General features: G+C 45.0%; 1 protein-coding gene across 3 annotated transcripts in view; it reads left to right on the top strand.

Moving 5' to 3' along the window:
- LOC114880189 (rho GTPase-activating protein 20-like) overlaps window positions 1-21,481 on the top strand; it is a 120,279-nt gene that overhangs the window by 57,276 nt on the left and 41,522 nt on the right. The window lies entirely within an intron of this gene.

A 21,481-nucleotide genomic window follows, 5' to 3' on the forward strand; every position in this document is an offset into this window, starting at 1 on the left:
TTGTTTACCATTGATGCGTGCTTCGATTTCTGGTAGGCAGCTAGAATAATTGAATTCTAAGGACCCTGCTCCAAAATTGTACTCTAACACTTTTAGATCTATCGTCTACTTTATCTCAAAGATATTTTAATAAATAATTGAAACGAATCGATGTAAGAACGCGGCAATGTCGAAATACCTCTACCGTGTCATCATCGAATCAGAATTTCGTGACTCGCTGGAATGTATGACATTTTTGTCAATATTGTTACCAAACCGTGTACACGAGCTGTCTCTCGAGGCGATTACGGTGTATCGTGGAGGTTCTGCTAGAGTAGTCGTCAGGAATTTCAGGCTAAAGCAATTTCACGAGTTCAAGAATGATAGTAAACAATGTGCTTTTTAAATCGTTCGCCTCTTATCATCGATTAGACGAAAACAGGTTTTACGGACAATTGGGATATTAGGTTCTGGCAAGGAATTAATTAGTCGTCGATGAGAACGGCCCTTGGATCCCCTCGATAGATTTTAATTAAACACGATTAAACGTCACGGTCGTACGTGCTTTAACCTGATTGCATAATTGCAACGCAACGTAATACCAGTTTTTAGATCGCGGTTTTTTACTCTGCTTTCTTTCGCGTAAATACACTCGCGCGGTTATGTAGCGCGTTACTCGCGAGACCACGCTTAACACGCCAGTTAATGAGTACATATTTAGTTTGTGCGCGTCGAAATGTTGCGCCACGGCCATTACCATCATCGTGTAACCGGAACACGGATAGAGTATGAAAAAAAAAAATAATCATCAACCGGGATTCTTGTTCCTGGCTATGGTGTTTACTTTGGAATAGGTCGAACTACTCGTTCGAGCAAGAACATTAGTTAATGTCTTTAATGTTGTTTACACACAGGTTGATAATTTCCGAACAACGATCTACCGCGACGATTTCGCATAAACTTCACAGCTTGGATTCGAATATTTCCTTTTGAACTTTGGACATTAATTCCCAAGGGATTTCGCGGGATATAAGGAAGTAGTCGGAGGACCAAAATTGCCTATCGTTTGCACGCTTCTTTCCGGGTGTTACCCGCGATCGGGACGAGCAGGTCGAATTGCAGAGGCATCGTAAAATCGGCAGCTTTCACCGAGCGTAGTACCGGCGAACGTGTTCGCAACGCGAGGAAATTGTACTCTCTCCGTTCGGAGCGAACAGCGGGACGCAAAATCGGCGGGTGCAGAGGAGAAAATTGTGTGTACGTATGTACGTAGAGAGGAGCGAAATTGCGTGGCCATTAAATGTCGTTGTCGGTGGAGTGGTGAGATTTGTAATTCGACGAAATTGCGCGGTTTTAACGACGCGACTCGCGATTCGAAACGCGACCCACCAAGGTGCTTTTGTGCACCTTTCCACTTGGTGTCTGTTTTTCAAACGGATGTCAACGTCAGTTGCATTATACATAATTCTATAATATTACAAAATAATAGAAGATGGTAGTCGGCGCCCTATGAATTGATAGATGACTCGAGCAGCAACTGGATTTTTTCAAATAAAAATTGATGCCCCGATGGATACCTCTATATAGCCAGTCGCGTACCCAATGGTTAAAGTAGCTGGTAAAAAAGAAATATCACCAAATGTTCGTAATTCGAGCGACTGTGGTTCTTAACGACGACAGGGCCTTCCTTCTTCTCGCTCGAGGGTGTCCCAGCGCTCATCCCGCTTCGCTACGTCCACCTTTTTTTTTCTATTCATTCGCAAGGCGCCATTAATTTCGCGAGGTTGGAAGGGAAAAAAGAGGAAGACGAGACGAGGCTGGTCGAACGCGTTAACTCCCCGTTGTACGCAGCAGCCCTTAACGACTGTTCGCTCCCTTTGGCCGGAGCCAGTCGAAAGAGAGAGCTTCTTCTCCAGAGCGTTGTCGAGCAGCTCTTGCTCGCAACTGGCCGCGAGATAGGGATCTGCCGGTGTGCATCTAGTTAAATCGCGGTACACACAACCGGCCGGATCTCAACTCTCTCTCCTTCTCTCTATCTTTGCGAGACACGAGGAAGTCCTACGGGCTCGATGCTGCCGCTCTCCCAATCAGATAACATCGACGATCGGAGGTGATGGAGCACGGTAGCCGAATATCCTGAACATGGTCCGCGAACGTACGCTTTTTTTCCTCGCGAGGTCCTTGAACGCGTCAAGCCAACGGGGACCATTTTGCTCGACCGCGATGGGGTTGAAGAATCGAAATTTATTAGAAACGATAAATCGTACGCAATATGCTTGTAACAATAATTTGTTTACGCCGTTCGGTACCGTCGATTCGAGCCGAATTTAATTGAAAATGCCGCAGGCTACACCGCGACCTCTCCTCGTAAGATTCCCCGTCGACAGCAGAGGTATTTTACAAGGAAACCCATTGGCCCGAAGGCTTCCCGTGGTCCGCGCGCATTCCGAAACTCTGAATCAAGCCTCGTCTTCGTTTCTCCATCAGCGAAGAACGCGTGCCTTGGTAGCTTTCGTTCCAACCCACCGAAAAACATCCAACATTCGTTCTTCTTTCCACGAAATTTACCAAAATGCTTCTCGATCAAATTAATTTATCCCCGCGAGATACACGCGTCAATCTTTGTGAAACGTCAACGGAACGGGGATGCATGGTCAATTTGGAAAAAGATTAGCTCCGGTGTGAACGTTGGTTCCCGTTTTTATCTACCAAAAAATCGCGTCGCTCTTTGTTCCTCGAACGAGCCAATTCACCTCCGCGGGTGTCCGAAGTATTGTCCGAACGAATTCGAAAAGACGAGGCAGAAAAGATGTTAATTGTGAATATGAAAATCGCAACGGGGGTGTTTGGCCATCGGTTTCGTTCTTTACGAGATAGAGAGACCGCGTGGTTCCTGGCACTCTACGATCCTCCAGCTCGAACCTTCTCTTTTTGCATCCCTTCGAGTCCTCCGAACGAACGAGTTATGACATCCTGAACATTCTTGGACCAAAGATTTCGTAGAAAAAACGAGCCTCGTTGCTGGCAGTTTAGAAAATAAAACAATCCAGAGTTCCTGAAAACGTTCTGACCGTGACATTCTTTCGATCAGCCAGTTTCATTCGTCCTTGATCCTTCCTAGAAGAAGTTAGAGGATCCTTTACGGAGGATCTAGGAGTTGGGAGGATAGTACAAATAGAACCACCAGGGGGATGAAATATTAATTGTAAACAGGGATCGCGAGCGCCAGGTAGAGAACAGCAGGAAGTTTCGACGCGTTTAATTATTATCCTAATTACCTCACGTTTTTTCTACCGCAATTAACTGGAGATCCTTGCGATACCTCGTGAGATAGTAGGCGAAGATTCATCGAGAGCCCTTAACGCGGTTTATTTGCAAGCGACTTTTCGCACGCCGCGATTTTTCCCTCCCTCTTTCCTGTTTGGTCGTGTTCCTCGATGCAAATCTCGTCTAGCAAAAACTTGTTAAGTGACTTATCAAACAGCGTCACCTCGCCGGCATGTCATTGTACATCTTGGCACGATGGTGCTAGATTCATCATTTCGCGTCAAGAGATTAATGAGATTAATTGTTACCATACACTTAAAGATTGGTAATTAAATCCAAATTCAATCAAAGTTCTCCCATGTATCTGAAATAAACATATTTGCAAAGGATTGAACGTTGCGGACAATGAATCGTCTCGTTACAACTGATTATTAGGGCGTTCGCGAATTTACCGGTCCAAGATTATCTTCGTTTCACGGCAAGACCGTTTCGTTAACGAAGGACCATGGAAAGAAAGAGAAGAGTCGGTATTCCGTGCAGCTTCCTACAAGTACGGGATCGTTAGCTGTCAGGGAGATGTAACCGCGGTAATGATCGCAATTAAATTCGTGGCAATTTTCTTCTTCGACTCTAATTCTCTTCTCGTGATGGTCCGTCGTTAAAGAAGGCACGGTGATTCCACAGGGTATTTCTCTTATTTTCTTTGATTTAATCCAATTATTCAGGATAATTAAACGTTTACCCGATTGTGCTAAATTTGTTTATCTTTCCGATTAATTTCTCTATTATTCCTCGGTCGAGACTATTAACCTCGATGGCTTGGTACGATGATAGAGCTTGGTAGTTCGATAAATTGTTAATTCGGTAGCTTGAAACTTTAATAGCATATTAATTTAGAAGTTTAATATCTTGCTAGCTTCTGAAAGCATCGTCGTCCCAATTACACAGCTAGATGTAGTATATTCGATAAGAGGAGCCGTTGTGTTTTCTCTTTTTCCCTGGTTAAGTAGAATTCCGTGGACAGTCGGTCAGTCGGCCTCACGTTCGGCCTCTTCGCTCGACACCGGGCCCTTTGACTCGACTTTCATTTAGAACAGACTTTCATTCGCGATTGCCTCGACTTTCGCTCCGTTCGTCGCAAGCTCCTGTTGCTTGGGAATCACTGGCAATTCTCAGCTTTTCAGCAACGTACGTTCGGCAACTTTGCAGCAAACGTTGTGTAATCCTGCTTAGGCTTAATCGATACCTGAACAAGACGTATCGAAGGTAATTGGAGTGCGGATGGGTGGATGGTTAAGGAAACGCAACACCGTCGAGCATTCTTTCATTACAGAATAGTCAGATAGGATCTTCCCTAGGTGTGCTCCCATAATTCAATTCTCTGCTCTCCCACAGGTTTCGTGCGAAACCGAGCGCCTGGTAATCGCGTTGCATCTTCTTTGATAAGCCTCATAATGCATAATATATTCCGCGAGGAACTTAAACGGGGAAAGAAAAAGAAGATACGCGGTGTGGATCGATCGGATAGCATCGATTACACGCTCGAACCAATCGCGAACCTTGAATACCTATTATTGAAATTAAACTGAACTAGGTTCACCCGCTTAGGCTTAATCCCTTTGCCTTATCGAATCAAACTTGTGTATCTCATTACAGATGTTAATCCGTATAATTAGAAGATACGTAGAAAAACTCGTAGGGAATAAAATGTTGCAAAATGCAAGCAGTTAGATTGGAATAGTTATCCGTGGAAAGGGTTAATATACGATTTAAGAGCATGCCGTGCTTCTGGAGTTTCGTTGCTCGAACGAATTAGTCGTGAAACAGGTAGTTTCTCTGAAATGTAGGAACCAGGTAAACACGGAAGGGTCAGTAACTGTGTTACGAACAGATGGAAAAAAGGTAACGCGAACAACGAGTCAACCGTTGTTGCCCGGTAATGCAGTGAAAACGAGGTCTTAACGACCTCGACATTAAGTCGTGCCGTGTCCTCTTCCTTCCCGATCCGACCCGTCCCTGTACCCTTGTTCTAGCATGATCGTCGTCAGTGTCAAAGATCCTCGACCCGAGGAACAGAAGGTTCGGGTTAAATGGAGAATTAACGTCGAGCCACGCGAAGAGAGAAGCGGCTGGAAACAAGGTAGACGAGAATGGTCGAGAGAAATCGAGATTACGCTCCGTTATCGTGTATTCTATTAACACGTTACCTTCTGCAGCAAGATTTACACCTTTCTTGTCAATTAAGAATTCAGATTTTAGACCTCCTTTCATTTTTATTATTTTTTAAATTCCTGTTTTTGGATGCCTAATTTTAGTCGAAAGTGTCGTTTTGTACTTCTCGCAGATCTGAGTCACGATTGACCCGGCATCGTCGTTGAAATTGTTAGCGTCGTTCTTCTTGTCGCGTGCTCTTCTAATCCATAGACCATTGTTTCGTTACTTGGAATAATATAAAAGCAGAATAAAGGCACACTCGCGTGTTCAGATTTCCATCTGCTCGGCAAACACGTAGCCATGCTGGAACATTTGTACGTGCGCTATCTCGAAAGTCCAGCGAGCACGATTAAATCATCGTCGACGAAAATTGTCGATTGTCAGTGCACCGTTGTCGCGAGCAGAGAGAATGTGCTTTGCGTACGATACCGGCTAGAAGGCTTATTCATCGGTTTATCATTCGCGGTGTCGATTTTACTGCATCTCTATGCAGTTTATTGTTGCATTTGATAGCTCGCTTAGAGAGTTACTCGTCAACTTTTGTTTCCATTTGAAGTATAAACAATCACCGTAGTCGACAAATCACTCTTAATAAACTATTCAGGAACTCGAGCTCGTTCGTTTGAAAAATTGCAAATTTCAAAAATTTCATTGCACAACAGATGCAAGATGCATTCAAGATGCATCTCGACTACCATTTCTAAATCACTTTCAATTCGATTCTTGTATCAAATAAATATTCATTACCATCGCATCGAACTTTGAAAAATATCGAGTTTAATTGGAATGCATGCATTGACAAGTGCACGATCTCGCAAGACAAATGTGTTAATAAACGCAATCAGGGTAAATGTAAATTTTCCAGGGATACGATGATGGTATCTCGAAGGGCGATATAGGAAGCGGATTAAATAGAGTCCGGCAGGATGAATCCAGGTGCGGCTTGGCCGAACGCGAACACGATTTTAGACGGCGTACTTTATTGGCTATTAGTTTGATTTGCAGTAAGAGGCTCGTTACGCAATGAATGCCATCGATTTCTGCCCCGGGTGCACACTCGCCAACGAGTCGGGTCCGCTTCTCGAACTCGATAAAACCGATCGATATCTCGATCTCGTACGGTTGCCCGAGAGCGTATTAGCACCGATCTAGTCGACCGTCTTGCCTGCCCTCCTTCCAACCCTTCGATACCGAACGATCTCGATACTCGATTCTCGATCGCACCGTGGGACATGCTTAATTCGAATTACGCTAATTGACGAGATACGAGCGTCGTATCTTGTTTTCTGTCTCGGGTTCGCCGCTCTTTCTCGCGCGCGTACGTTGACACCGGAAACGTAAAATGAAGACTTCGTTGAGTTTCATCCGATCGACTGGTTCAGATATCGGGCTTGTGAATATGCATGGCTGCAGGCAACACCGTGTCTTGATCTAATTTATATTATATTCTTTATCAGGTGCAATTATGAACATAGTAAAACACGAAGCTTTTATTACCGTTTCAACATTTTTATTATTGAAAAAGTACAAAAATCTTTGAAATGGTGAAATAGGGAATTAAAAAATTTTCGCGAGAATTAATGAAAGGTATAATAATAATCGACGGGACCAGTGACAGCGAGGCGATGCGATGGCGCGCTTTCGAAGGCGTTCACCCGTGTAGACAGGACCTTGTTCCACGCAGAATACGGCCCTCGGGAATGCCGAAGGTTCCGGTTCTGATTCATTGTCGCGTCATATATCTAGACGCCGGTGCCTCCGTCCTCTGTTGCGTGGGCAGGTACGCGTTCAGACCATACCAGCTTGACTGTGCGCGATACATATTTGCACCAACACCGAGTGCAAGGAAGATGGAAAGAGGGAAACCTGAGAGAACAGAATTGGTAGAGAAAGGTGTAACGAGAATGCCTATCCGCGCCATTCATATTTCCTGGAACACTAGCCTCTTCTTCGTTTCATTTAACGCGCTTCCGAGGGGGTTGAATTTGGCAATTGGCACCTCCATCGAAACATTGCCACCTTTTCAATTTATTTTCTCGAGGGTTGATGTTTCTCCATTCTTCTTTTTGAGTCGTTTTGTTAAGCATAGGCCCATTTGCGACGGCGCACCCTGATCGCATCGTTCCAGTCGCATGTCGAAATCGGTCGTAGACGATTCGCTGCCATTGTTTGCAAACACCTACGAGGAAGACGCGTTCGAGCGCGACGCGCGACGCTTACACGCGTCTTCAATTTTCCCTCGCTCGGCCAGCCAGAGATGATCCTCGATCATTAGGGAGGCCTGGAATCTCGATGAGCTCGCTGATAATCTGTCGGTCTACGAGCAACTCGGCCTTTATCAGGCACGATGAATCGCGCGCGCGGAGTCTATTGTAATTTTAAGGCTCGATCTTGATGCTGAAGTGCCTATTTGATAGGTACGTAGGACGGCTCCGGAGAGAGCAAAGAAGACACGCACGTTTAATTCTACGACTTTAATTAAAACTCTCGTGCACGCTCTTGCGATTGTAGATGCTCTTTTACTCGTGCTAGATCTGGCGTTAAATTGCCTCGCTCTCGCGTGTCGTGCCGAATGCTTTTCAACCGCCCGCTAGTTTTTAACTAGTGACACTGAAACGAGGAATCAGGTTTATTGCTAATTGTATTTCAAGTTCCGTTTTTGTAGAATTTGTTGAGGTACGCGATAAGGCTGAAAGTATCGAATAAAATGTTACACACGTAGCGTAGTCCTAGTTTGACAATTTCGAGAGGATCCTCGATTCGCTGTCGCGAGCGTTGCCGAATTTTAAGAATTCCAAAGAAAGACGCGATCTGAATCCTTATTCGCCGGTAGCTCGTGATACTTTTACCTGGTCAGCGAAATCTGACCCAAGCATTTGGCGAGCTTAACTCTCTCCGCGTTACAATTTCGATGTTGGAATAGGTGTGCCACAAAGGGACACGGTTCGTACGATATCTCCCTTCTATTCACCTACACCTGGTGTCGTGTACGTACAAGCTAACACCGACAACGCGCTCGTCTACATGGATGCTGACCGAGAGACCATGTCCAGAGATAAATCTCGCGGTGATATTGCCACGGGACTACCCGCGGTGGATCGTTCGCGCGATCGATGGATCATCGATCGGTACCTCCGTGCCAGCGGGTGGGTTTGCAACGTGCTGCTATACCACTCGTTCCTGCAACACTCTTCTTCCACACGCGTGTACACACACATATACATACATTACCTTCGCACACTTTCGCCAAACGTTTATTCGATTGGAGAATCGGCACGCGTACGATGTTACGATAACGCTCGTTCAGTCTCCGACTACTTACCGTTTAGAATTAGTAATTTAGAAAAAAATTTTTTAGAAATGTCTAAAAATTTTAGAAATTGCTGCTCGTTATTTTCTATGATTCTATTTACGATCAAGACATAGGAGAGCTTTCTCTGTTTGCCCTGAAACTGATTCGAATGAAATATGCGCTTTTGTGAACGGTCTGCTCCGTGTTTCTTTCTCTTTTAACGTGGAATTGTTGTTCGTTTGGCTGATACGTGCGAGATAAACGCACGCACCGGAGCGGTTCTCTCGGTGAGACTAGAATATGAGAGGAATGATTTAAACGCTCCACAGTCGCGCACCGTTATGTACCTACCAGTTTATCACGGTTCCACGCGAATTCTATCGTATACATATGTATGTTAGCTTGTTGCAAGTGAAATGACTGATTTATTTAGGAAACTTTCAACAGCTACGACTTCGTTAGAAATAATGTTCATTAATCAAAAGGTGCTTGAGAATATCTAGATTTATCATTTTCAGCAATTGCAAAGAATCATAGAATCGTGTTTTGTGTCGTCAAAACTTATATTCGAAGAAACTGTACTTTCCCCTTTCTAATTGAAATTTCTATGCTGGCGAATCGACCAATCATCAAGGGGTCTCTATTTGTCCTGCGCCTAATTACGGGGCGCTTTCTATCGTCGCTCGTTCGTCTCGGTTTCCCTGCTTGGCCAAAGATTTAGTCGACAGGTGTGAATATCGCGAATGCCGGCCAATAAAGTGCATTCGCGGCGAAAAGAAGAGGAGGGAAGAGTCGTGTCTCGTAACTCCATTACTTATGCATTCGCGTAGCTGGCTGCTTCGAGTCAGCTCTCCTTCCTTCTCTCTCTTTCTCTCTACCCCATAATCTACGGTGCACAATGTCGTCTGATTATGGCCGGGCCGATATGCCGTTGATTCGACCGGGTCAAACCTACGCGCGTTATTCAAATATTAAGCCAGCTTGCGCACGTACGTCCCTTGAGAAGATGCAAAAAAAAAGGAAGGACTAACACGATCCGAGCAGAGGATCGAGAATTCAGTGAACTCTGACCAAATGGGTCAATGAACTCCCCTGAAGGGAAAAATGTTTGGTGAGAGTAGAAACTCTTCGATCGATGCAATTGCTGATATATTATTAAACGCTAGGCAGCTAAATAGCAAATATTATTTAAATTAGTAATTGCATTCATAAGTATATAGTATTTGAGTTATTTCAATTTTTAGACGCGTGAACGGGTTCGCAGCGTATAAAGGGTTAAGGGTATTAAAAATGTACAAGTTTCCAAGGCGATTAAGAAAAAATCGGTCGAATAAATATAAGGTAGAAGGACGAGCGGAACGTGTTATTAGCTTAACTGGGGGAAGGTGGTTGTTGTCGCTTGGAAGGAATCCTCGTGTGCGTACGAATCCATGCCGAATTTGCATCACAATGGAAAATCAAGTCGAGCCAGGGGGAGTATGGAACACGTGGTCGCGAGTTGGGACGTTCCGAGAAAGAGGCTTGGCTGCTGCCAGAGGACGAGTACATATTTAAGTACCCTCGGTACTCACGGCTACTTAGAGGGTTGCTTTCTCCAATGACACCTCCTTTTTCCTTCGCTTCGAATTCACGATGAATTTCAAGATGCATTTATACATGCATTGTCAAAGCATAAATCAATAGTACAATATATCAGCATTATTGTGTTATTACCTTAAATGGAAGTCCCCGTCGAGTATAGATATTTATACTTGACACCTGTTGGAAACGTTTCACCTGCCCTGTGTTTCCACAGCCCTGATCGATCGTTCGCGATACATGGATTTTCTGGGTCAAATCGATTTTCACATTAGTTCCGATCGCGTTTAGATATCGACCTCGTTTCCTCCTCGAGCCTTGCTTCATTCCGCTGAAAGAGCGGCTCGATTCCATGCTCGGAACCGCCTTGTCCTTGGACGAGAATTTCACGGCACTGGCGAACAAGTTTGCGCAATTTTGCCGCACCTTCTCTTTTTTTTCCTTTCTTTTCTTTAATATTACCAGCGTGCACCTGCGAATCTTTTCACGAATACGACTCAATTAACTCGCGAGAAAACGCCAGGTATCCCTGAATGAAACTTTGTGAGCGCTAAAAAGTTACATTAACAAAATTTTTAACGCCCATTGTGTCATCAAATTGTTATTTTGATATCACAAAGTACTCGATCGAGAAACAATTAACGACCGATTGACTTTCAATGCCATTCGGTGGAACACGTTACGATTAGTTAAGAAACCCTTTGATCGCGTTCACGGTCGGTGAAAACGGATGATCGAACCATTGAAATGTGTATGCGAATCTCGTCTCCCCTGTATTCCCATGAAAGAGAGAAATCTCTGTTATGGCAGAGCTCTCGAGAGTCGTTTTTATTTCGTAAGGGTCGTTTCCCGATTTCTATGGAGAGAAGAGGGACGTGGAAAGCCCGCAGCTGCTGTCGCTAGACGGCTGACGAGCCGTCTTCTGACGGACGTTAAAAAATGAGGGTCCATTGTGTCGTACCGCGTGTGGTATACCTTGTGAATCTACTCCGGTATCGATTTCACGGGGTCCTCTGTGAGTACTTTCTTTCTTAGGCGACCGAGCGTTATCGGTGACTAAGGGATAAAAGAGTTAAGCGCCACCGTTACGCTTGCCTCACTTATTCTACCATTAAGACCTACCTACCGCTTGTTACTTGGATGATTCACCTGACATTCTTCCTTCTCGGACCACCATCGCTTTTCGACGACGTGGACATATTACGAATAATTGGTTGGTGACGGTGACGTAACGCGTGACTGATACACCGAGGAGAAGATACTCGAAATAGAGTTGGAAATGAATGTTTTAATTGACTTTCGTGGGATAAACTTGAAGCTCGGGTATTATAGTTAATTCGTATTGAAAGACTGCGCTGACTGCAACGTGAAATCATTACAAAGCGCAGCAACGACTTTGAAAGGAAAGAAAAAGACACGAGGTCGACGACGGCTAATTGTTAGGATGGGACTGAAAAGAGTAGAAATTACGTGGCAAGGGGAGGAGTTAGGTAGGATGAGAGATCAAAAACAGCTACTTTGCATTCTCGCGAGCAATGCCTGCTCGTCCATTACCTACCTGTTGTGTCTCGGTTGTTTCATTTTACGACTAAAAAAAGAAACTTGGCGACGAAACCCGTATGACAATAAGGGACACGCTTTTTGTCTAGGCACAGGTAATTGCCTCTTTCTTCTCGAACTCGCATATTCTGTCTCTCGTGTGTACCGTAAAGACGTGCAAAAGAATTGTTCGAATTCTTTTTGAAACTAATTTATCTAGATCTTTAAATTTTTCGTCCCATTCACTTCGCAAAATGAAGGATATTTTATTTCTATAAAGTTACACTTTCCCTTTGGTATAGTACTTTCCCTTTCGTACTTCACTCTCGATGTCTCTTTCTGGACAAAGCGCGATTCCATGAAATTTACGGAGCAGAACGGTCGAGGAGAGGAGGAGCGCAACAGTTTCGTAGCCGACGCGTAGGAAAGGCTGGAACAAAAGCGAGGCAAAGGAGATAGAGAAGGAAACTAAAGCGAGAACGAACCGGAAGGAGGCATCCAACAGGATGCGAGCACGTCCTTTGGCATTGTGTGTTGCACCGGAACTGTGGGAAAACTTCCACACTCGGGGCTCGCAATCAGCCAACTCCCGCGACCTCTTCTGTACTAATGCGTTTCTTTAAAAATACTTGATCATCTGAATAATAATCAGCGAGCGTAGAGATATCTTAGGATAAAAAGAAAGAAACGCAGTAGAAGTTAGCTAAAGTCTTTCTACGTTTCTAATAGCATCGTTAGAAAGTCGATGCTGAAACGTGTCCCGAAGCCATCGATCTTCCTCCGGCTCTCGAACGAATAAATCGTGACGCCTAGTTTCTTCCTGCGAGCAATTCGTTCTAGTAGAAAAGAGAGTCGTTCGTGTCCGCTCGTGTTAATTAGCTTCAGACCACGCCGGGAATCGCGTTCATCTCCGGCCACGCGTTTCTCCTGTCGCGATATATCCTGTCATCTTCAGCGTATATCGTCTCGCCAGCCCGTTATGAGAAATCTTGACGTGAACTAACCGAGATAAAGAGAGAAGAAGAGAAGGGAAAAAGAAAAAAAGAGGGGTAGCAAGTCGAAGCGAGTCTCATCTCGAGCAACAACCGTAGAGAGATCGAGTCGATTTCTTAAGTCCAAAAGAGTCCTGCTACGATACTCCGGTTAGATACGTGACCGAGGTACGCACGTCGACATTTATCGATTTCCACGCGAGATCGCGAGAAGGGAAGGACGTTGATCGAGGCCTTTAGAAACTTCCCTTGCCTTACGAGCAAGCCTCACGAACTCTGCCCGCGAATGCAGAAAAAGAAAAACGAACCACACTCTCGCGGATCTTAACCTGTTCTCCATTGACGAAGAGAGGGAGACGAATCGATTTCGATACGAGTCGATTCTTTTTACCTTTCTTCTTCTTCTTCTTCTTCTTCTCCTTCTTCTTCTTCTTCTTCTTCTTCTTTTTCTTCTGTTCTTTCCATTCCAACCAGCAGAAATATATCTATCGATATTCCACCGACGTTTCCACGAATTTCTTTTCCGCGAAACAGGTGAAACGAAACGACCAAGTGCTGGCTGAAAAAGGAATAAATTTCAAGTAGGTAGAGAGAAATAGCCGAGAGTGGTAGCCGCATTTATTCAGTGGAATGTACCAGCCACGAGGCAGACGTGCATAGCTCGTATTCTCCGACTTCTACTTGGTCAGGGTTCGACATAGATTTTCTTCTTTTACAGAGTCGTTTTCTAAATTCACACTTTTCACCCTGAAATTATTCGTACGTTGTGTCGAGGTGAGCAAAGTCGAGTTACACTCGAGTAGAGACACGGGTCAGCCAATCAACGCAATGACGAAATAATTGAACGTCCGCTCACGTTGGTAAGGTTCGCGAGGGCAAGCGAGGACTAATTAACGAGAAGAGAAGCGGTACGTGGCCAGACTCGTTCTTTCGGTCGTACGGAACGCGAGAACGTCGAGCATGCCTGCTCGACGTCGTGACCTGGGCGCGAAATTTGCGACTCGACTCGCCGGAGGAGGGCCTGCAGAAATTCACGAAAAATCACCGATCGCTGGCAACTGGCAACCCTACGGTAACGGTACTCCGTGACGCGAGCATCGAAATATTTCTTCTCGCGGAGCGGAGGCTGCGTTACCGGTAAACGTCCAGCTCGTTTCCTCGTTCGTCTTTCGCGTGACAACTCTTATGTACACCTGGATATTCCTTTAACGCGTTACCCGTCAACTTTGCCAAATATTAGGTCATCCCGTAACCACTGTCATCAATCATCTCGAATAAAGTAAACGAGCCGAGGTAAAGTAATTGTTCGTTTCGCATTTTTAAATGGAAATCAGGCAACAATTGCGGATACTTATTAGTTACCGATTGAAATTCTTCATTTACCGGACAAATATCCGAAGAAATATAAAAGAGGTTCATCAAAAATGTATCCCGGTCCAGTTGATGCGATTATACGCGCGCGATTCCCAGCAGGAGCACCCATTTCGTTTTTCTTCTGTTTCCGCTCCAGATACAGGCAACCAGGCCGTATAACTCGCCTGTGCCGATTATGGCAGGACGGGCTTTTGCGCGGGGCTCGTTACGCGGGCTCCTCTTGCACTCGCTCGATGCAACCGCTCGGCTTTATGATTGCACGCGGTTCCTGGGCAACGGTAGAGGCCTATTTCGAACTTCGCTTCCGCACTAGAAAACGCATTCTGTCATTCAACCTGCCTCTCTCTCGTCGATTCAGCTGAGCCTTTGAAAAGCTGCTCGAACATGTACCAGCTTTTTCTTCCATTTCTTTTTAACCGATGATGCGATGATGATGCGAACATCCGTTACGTGGACCTCGTTCAGAGAGAATGATAACGAAACTGAATGTGAAAGAGAAAAAGCCTCTTGTCTACGATTCTTTCCTTTTACCATCCAAAGTTTTCCTACTATTCTTAAAACAGAACCACCAACAGTTTTCTGTTTACCCTTGACCTGTTCGGGCCAACTTCCCAAAATAAAAAGTCATCGCTCTGAACCACTGCTCTTCGATCGACCCACATTTCTTAAAAGCACCACCGAGAATTCAAACTATTTTTCAAGAAACACGAGAGGGTGGGAAATGTTGAAAAAAATGATTCGCATTAATTCTCGGAAGGACATCCATAGTTGAGGGTAAAGGGCCATCGGACGGTACCTAAAGGGCTCGCATTACGGACGTAATAATGCAAGGAAAAAACGTCGAATTACCGTGGTCGCTGTTGTGGCATGGTAACACGAGATCCCCATGGAAATCTTGATACACCCACGTCCGTGTAAAACGTATTTCGCGGCGTGCTATTTACATAATGCAGTTACGTACCGCAGATTCGTATTATATCGGTCGTGGCGTCGAGAGCGTACGGTTTGCGTGTCATTTCTTCCACGCAACGCAAACGACAGCCTCTCGCCACTCGTCAACACGTGTCCGACACGAGTTTCCTCTTCGTTCGTTAACGTTTACGTTTACTCGTCCCATCGAGGAGATTTAATTGAAATGTAACCGCGACGATCGAGTGAAAGTATCTTTAGGTAACATCCATCCAAAGCGTTATTTCGATAACTCTATCCAGCTGGGATTTGCGTCAGAGAGAGCTTCCAGATCTGAAACATCGTACCTGTTTCACAGGTTTATTTTCACGCTCACGTTTCGATATATTTACAGAGAGAAGAAATAGTCTTTGATAGCAGCGAAACGCACGGTACGCTTCGCTAAAATTAGCCTTACGCTAGATTTGTGCCAGCTCTGAACTACAATCATAGTCAGAGGTAAATGCTACGCTTGCTAAATTCAGAATTTAACCAGTGCTACTATGTTATTTTAACACTTTCACACGTTTCGATACTATTCATCCTTCCTTCCCTGTTTGCTAATCATTGCAACGTGTACATTCACGTTTTCACTCTGACTCTGTACATATTGCAGGAGGTTATTTTGAACCCGGTATAGAAAGATCCTCAGTTACGTTATTGAACCCTCCCTTTACGCATCCCTTTCAGGATATCCGTAACGTCGTTAGTCATCGGTCCCCTTTGGGTTGACCCTTAAAAAATACTGAATAATTTCCATGCGAGAGATTTTCCGGATGCACGACCCTTCCGCTCACACGCGTTCCACCCCTCCGTTCGAGTTCGCACACCCCACGCTAGAAACCGACCTGTTAGTACACCTGTTGCACCTTCGCCATTCTCTCTCTCTCTCTCTCCCTCCCTGTCTGTTTTTCATTCTATTCGACGAAGCGTTGGTGCGTGTGCGTGACACACGTTGTTCTCGTTTATGCGTGATGTGTTACACGCTGCTACCTGTTGTACCTTGGTACGCTCACGTACACGACCAGCAGAAACAATTACATACGGTTAACGCAAACGAATCAGACAGAGAAGAGGTGGATACGTACTAGCTGGTGGGACAAACTAGCAGCGTCTCGTAACCTGGTTACAAATTGCCGTGTCGCGTGTTTCTCGATGCAATTCACCGTCTGCGAGGTTTCTTTGCTGCGTGCCTTTCATTCTTAATTATTAAATTAACGTCGATTCGTAATCCGATCGTTCGTATTCTCGATCGCTTCCATTTCGATGCGTAATTCATCGGTATTCTTTGATTTCTATTTCTATACATCCATATCTCGTTGCTTTGATTTTTATTCCAACTTTAATTCGCGATTCGGCATGGTCGTCATTTTTATTTCCTCCCTACCTCGCCGGCATGATTTCTGATTTAACGTTAATTCGCAATCAGACGTCCTTGCGTTTTCTCTTCGTTCGTATCTCGTTACTTTGATTCGCCAGTATAGTTGGCCGGTCGGTTGCGATTTCGTTCTTGTTTATCGTCCATTTGGCGCGCGGCCGTCGAACATTTTGATCGAAACACTCTACCTACGGAAGCAATCTTTATCGAGGAAATTGCAAATGTGCCTGGATATGAAGGATAGCGTGTTGAATTCGCGTTTACAGTCGCTCGTTTCTCCGAGCGTACATCGAATCGATTGGTTTCGCAGCGGAAACGTACTCTACGAGTCTAACGATCGAGCAACTTGCTGCTCGCGCCTGTTTCTCATTACGCCGGGCCGTCCAGTCGTTCGCGAAGATTAAATCAGCCTTGTCGGACATCTTGTAAAGCTTGAAAGTCCCAACACCCCCCCTGTGTTTACACTTTGACGGCTGTATATTTTATGGAATCAATGATTCTTGTTATTTTATATTTCCTCTAATAACGAAATTGAGATTACTCGAAGAATTATGTCCGCGAGCGACTATAATGCGAGCCGTAAAATGACCAGTTTTCAAACTGGAATTAGTACGCGTCACGATTAAATAGAAATGAAGTAAAGAACGCTGTGGCGTGAAACGTTACATATCCGCTATCAAATTGTTAACCATCGAACATGACAGTCGACGCGTTAATAAGTTTAATCAGCGATCAAGATTGAAAAGCCAATAATCTCGATAAAGCCAAGAACCGCAATCGTAGAAAGATAATTTATTAATTCGTTTCGTGGGTACACGTGTTACCGATTCGCCGCAATACCGTAGAAATTAAACGATATCCCGATAAAAGGAAGAATAAACTTTCACCGGGTACACATTATGTCATCGAGTATAGAGATGGTTGGATGCAGTTAGCGCGGATAATGGTGAACGATCCTTCCGTTTCTTCCAGCATCGGTCCGTACGTTACTCGTCTTCTCTTCCCCATCGTTTTCCTTCTTCTTTTCTTCGTTGCTCGAGACCGTTGCACCGTTATATTCTACGTGATTCCATCTTGTCCAGCTGTCGCGTCGGACAGCTGTGCAGGTGCGCGACGCGAAGTGACTCGTGCGCTCGAACCAGCGCGGTAGTCCAGAAAAGCAAACGAAAAGAAGAGTGGAACGAAATACGAAAAACCCTCGTCGAGATTCCGTACCTTTTATTCCGTCTTTTCGTTCGTGGATTTTGCGTTACTCCGCGATTCTAGTCGCGAACGAGGACCCATACATACATATGTGTATCATAGCGATACGGGAGAAATGAAAGTTCTAAAACTTTCAAGTGCAATTTATATCCAAAAGGAAAGCATTTATAACGTTTAACAAGAGGTGCAGCCAACTAACTTTATCAACGATCTAAAGATTCACTGATGCCGATACGCGTCAGGATATACACTCTTTATATACAGTATTCATGTCCATGTTCCGGATCGTTGATCAGCCAATCAGTTTTTAATTGCTCAGCTGATCAATTAAAAAAGTAAAAAGTGAATTCGAAAACAAATTCGAATTGCAAAAGGATTAATCCTGCTTGCTCGTTTTAACCTGGACGGGAAGGTACGTGTCTTTCTCTGTTAGCCTGCGCCTATTTCCAGTTCTCGCGCTATATCCGTCCTCCTGCCATTCAGGATAAGACCTTTTTCTTCGTTGCCCTGGTCTGCCTGTTTGCCTGTTTGCCTGGCTGCCGGTTCTCTGAATGACTCGCTCTACCTGCGTCTCAGCACCACCTATGTATATACGTTCACGCTTCGACGCGAAAAGTACGCCGTTCACGTTGCCGTACCGCGTACAAGTTCGCCTATAAACACGAAGAAAACTTCCTTGACGATTTCATTTCATTCGTTATCGTTACACTTAACACCTTGCCGGTCGTGTAGAATATTTTACAAGTTGAAAATTCGCATCAAGGAGCGTCGAACGCGTATGGTCAGCCAAGTAGTAAAAGACGGTAGTCGCGAAACGACGAAGCGTACACGGGAATTGAAAAATCTTTTAGATAATTATTCGCCGCGAAGGCCATGCTATGGGTGCATGTATGTACAAGCTGAATGCACGCTCGATGGACACACGCGCCTCCTTCGCCCGGCGAGCTGGCGCAGAAAAGAGGAACGGAAAGGAAGACGAACCTGTTCCCGATACCACTGGTCTTTGCGAAACGCCGCGGGATTCCAAAGCCGCGTGGATCTCGATTTTCGCTAGACGATCGCCGCGATCATCCTCGTGCTGCAGAGAATTACGCGAGCTAGCGAACGGTATCCGATTGATATACACTTCCTTCGCAATTAACCGCGAAAGCATGGGATTCCGTGCATCGTTGATCCGGGCGTGGACGCAGATTACGCTTCGAGCCATGGAATGCTGCGGGCGGATGTACAGGATTCCTCAAATAACGTGTATCATATTTTCCGATTGAATATCAAGGAAATCACAGAGCGATCATGCAAACTCATTCGCCTCTCGTTTGAAAATAAATCGAGCAAGAGGATTAAAAATCAATTTGAACGAATGTTTCGCTTCCTGCATTCGGTTCAACGAAGACGGACGATCCTCGCGCTATCAGATATTGAAAACAATCAAACCTTGTCAAGATCTAATAGCAATCTACAGAACGTTATCGATACGACCACGTGCAACCGCATCGATGACACGAACAAGATCGCGAACAAAGCCACGGTGAAATGCAGGATGATCGAGCCTGGTGGTCCGATGGTGCACCATGACGGAGGCTCGACGAACATATCGGAATGATTCATCGGAACGTGGCATGTGGTAGCGCGGTCGATTGGAACGAAAAATTCAACACTTTCTTTATTTCGATCGGGACATAATTGAAATCAAACCAGACTAGTTTCGACAAAGAAAGTAATTTCATAGTCGAAAATGCTGAAGAGTTTGCACTTTTTCATTACGTACATCTTCCTTTGAGGCAAGCTGTAGATTCGAAGCGATTACTAGCCCATCACTACCCTCGTCTCGAGCGAACTGGTCCCGCAGGCTTCGAGAAACAGCCAACTGGTCCCCTCCGTTCATCACCACGCCAGCCAGCAGAGTTCGTTCCCCGTTCAACGAGCTTCCAGAACAGGAACAGATCAAGTTGAATCGCGTCCCCGGATGTCAAGATAGACCCACTAAGCTACGTGTTGATATCGAATCGAACCGATATCCCGATCGTTTCACTTATCGCGTCGAAGCAGCGTCAAGTACTTTTTGCTACTTAGCCGATCAAGCTTAGAACGAACGGATTAGTCGGTCCCTTTATTGCAGACACGCTAACTTATCTGGACGCTAAAAGGTAGAAAATGAAGGAAAAAGTATCCCTGTTAGATAACGTGAATCTCGAAGGAAAATTTAAGTATAATAACTCAATAGAAACTCGTACGTACTTGGAAGAAGGAGAGCGTGTCTCAGTTGGACGAGTAACTCGCTGCGGGAATCGCGTGACGCTTAAGAATCAGCTCGAATCGAATCGAATCGATCGATGTTCGAAGAGAAAAATCGAGGCATTAACGCATAAAAAGCACGGTTAATCCTGTGACCATTCACTCGATGATTTTTCCATCTTCTCCTCTAGTTCGTTGCTGTAATAACTCATGTCGCTAATGTCGCTGGTTCGTAGTTGGCGAACTGGTTTCGATTGAATACCCACTGCGTTCGCAACTCTTAACGATTAGAGATCACCTTTCTTTCTTTCTTTCCTTTCGTTTTCCACGCTCCTTTAACCCGTGTTTTCTTCCCGGCCTGCATTAACCGCGCTGTTGGATATAAATATTGCATGATCGAGGAAAATGATTCCGTTTCTTGAAAATATCAGGTAACTCGCTTTTCTCTTTCTCCTTTCTCTAAAGCTCGGTACACCTCTTAATCTTTCCCTCCTACACTTTGGATGGCGTGAAATATTGATTTTCTATTATTATCAGAGATCTCTAATTAGAGCGACGATATAGATTTATTTTGCTTTTGTTTTGCACGAGGACGGATGTTTGTTTCGTAAACATTTGTACGTAGGTGTGGAGTAGGCTTAACGCGTGATCGTTCTCGTCCGTTCCTCTCTTTCACGAGGTTTATCTGGCCGGTTGCCTGAGCACGGTGGATAATTGGACGGGATGCAGTAGGACGGAATGCAGGTGCATTTGTCTACGGTACCAACGCGAATACATCTCTTATTCCTTTCGTCCGTTTCTCTCCTGTACCGATGCGCAAATTAAGGGCGATTCCGGCTGAGCGGAATCGCCATTTCGCATGAAACGACTCCTTCTTCTTCTTCTGCTTCTGTGTTCTACGCTTCCACTTTCTGCTCTGCCTCTTCTTCGGCTTCGCCTTCTGCTTTTAGTATACGACGATGCTGTGTTTCTGCTCGTAAACGATCGAGTTTATTAAAATGCACCGTAATTGAGCGGCATAAATATTGACCGTACTTTCGAAGCTTCTTCGCTTTTAACTTCCTACACGTCTAGGGTTTTATACGGGCGCAGCTCGTTCCGCGTCGTTTGAAACGCGAACACCGAGAGGAAAATCGTGCCGTGTGTCAGCTTCGAAAAGGTTTACGACGATTCCGAACCTTCGACGTCGAAGAAAGGATTTTTCTATGATTTTTATTCCCATGGATCGATAGACAAAGGTTACCGCGTTCCGCTTTTGGAAGCCGAATTTTCGACCCTTCCGAGCCCGTTACGCGAGATTCGCGGCACCTTGAAGTCCCTTTTCGCTCGATTGCCTTCACCGAGCCTTCCATAGATTTTTTCCCTTTTCTTCTTCCTGGCTTGGTGCACCGGTAGCCGAACAATATTCCTCCTCCCGTTTTCTCCTCTCCTTCTCTTCCCGTCCTTCGTCTCGTCTTTTTGCTCGATTCGGCTCCCGTCTGC

This window comes from Osmia bicornis, chromosome 12 (assembly GCF_907164935.1).
Source record: "Osmia bicornis bicornis chromosome 12, iOsmBic2.1, whole genome shotgun sequence".
In the NCBI taxonomy this organism is placed as follows: Eukaryota; Metazoa; Arthropoda; class Insecta; order Hymenoptera; family Megachilidae; genus Osmia; species Osmia bicornis.